We start from the raw sequence: 1,859 nt of genomic DNA on the forward strand, positions 1-1,859 counted from the left end.
TCGTCACGCGCTCGGCCGTTCACCGTGTTTTTCGATCTTCTCGGTGGAAAGGGCCCAATGATTTTGGGTGAGGGAAGCCAACACGGGGAGAGGGTTGCATTTGGGTTTACCAAGGGCAGCTTGCCAAGATATGCCGACCTGTGCGTCGTATTATTCGATCGATCAGCGACTGCAATAAGTAACCTTTGGGGAAGCTGATCTCAACCGAAAAGATATGGATAAATAAATGGACTCTTTATTTCCCGTTCCTTCAATCTCTTAAAGATGCAACTTTGAGTAATACAGTTACTCATCGGCATGGTAGAGCAGTACAAGAGACTAATGCTTAAGGGAATTAGCGATCCTAATAACATGACCATCTCAGAGATTTCACCTGTGCTCAACTAGAGACTGCTGTTAAAGCCCAACAGAACTAAAGGGGCATCCCCAAGTAAGTCAAGGTATTCTTTATGCAATAACTACACCCAATCATATGGGATAACCTAACTACAATGTCGTCTTCGATTACTAGATAGTGTTTCCACAGTGAGACTACACTTTCAGCGTGTTTAACCATGCATGATTGATGCGCTTACGCTAATCCTTATTCGTAGCTATTGGATCTCAGCGAGAACGAAGTCAAAGCTCGGGTGCTTAAAAGAACACACCCAATCTTGTGAAAGCTACATCTAACTACGATCGAATTGAGCGCTCTGGATAAATTAGGGCTAAGATCGTTAGAAGATGTAAAGGCGGTCCGTTATCATAAAATGACTCAAATAGTGTATGTTAAACCCTGAGTACGTTAGCATTGGGCCGCAAGGTATCCGCCCATATTCGATGACATGCTAGAATAGCGTACCTTGAAATTGTTCGGTTCAAGTTGACCTTCTTACAACCTAGTTTGAGTTTACTTTTATGAAACGAGAACAAGCCGAGCAAATACTGCCATTTCTTCAAAGAACATGACACGACATCCTATATTTAAGGATTTCAGCGTGATAATCAATAACAGCATATTGTCCTTCGGCAAATCGCCTTTCATATTTTCCACACAGAGGGCAAAGCTTATTACTATACTTGCGTCATAGCTACAAGGAGAAGTCGAGATATCAAAATATACGTGATTTTCCACCTGTGGAACAAACACTGATGTTGTATTATTTTGAATTGTCTTCGGCGCTTTGTACTCGTATTTTATGAGACTAAAAATTTAAACTTAACGAATATAAGTGTATAATTTAATACAAATTGAAGAAGTACATACAGATATTGCCCGCCGCTTCAGACGAGAGGCGTGCAATCATTTTCACTTGAGGTCAATTTTAGAACATACGTTGCAGTTACGCAACATATATTTCTACTCGATCCAGCTGTTAAGTAACGGGATATTCAATCGATTGTCGTTTAGTGAGAAAAGCTAGCTTGAATATAGCTCAGCGACAGTTTCTTTTAGAAATATTGTTGAATCACAACCCCCCAAAGTGTACCCTCAAAAGGTGCGCATTTCGCGGAATAACAATTAGCTTAATAAAGGAAGCATTTTCACGGTTATTCAAATAGACGTCGGAGTGAAGTTATAGCACTGATCTAATCATCATCACTTACGCCACATGTAATATACAGACTCTGCTTGAAGCTTACTATAGATTTCATTAGAAGCCTTCCCTTACACCGTCAAAATTTCTCCTCCTATATATCGGCTCACAAAGGTTACTACCTATAAGGAACTGGGCAAAAATCCCTATTCCCAATTGACAAAGCGCACCTGTCGGATTACTTCATTGTTTTCTTCACTCAGCAATGGGACCCCTTCGCTGAATGCATGGCATCAAATCCATTCCCATAGAGTTCCCTCTGTGAATTTGGAGTGCCAACGA

Source organism: Varroa destructor, unplaced genomic scaffold (assembly GCF_002443255.2).
Source record: "Varroa destructor unplaced genomic scaffold, Vdes_3.0 BEIS01000004.1, whole genome shotgun sequence".
Taxonomy (NCBI): domain Eukaryota; kingdom Metazoa; phylum Arthropoda; class Arachnida; order Mesostigmata; family Varroidae; genus Varroa; species Varroa destructor.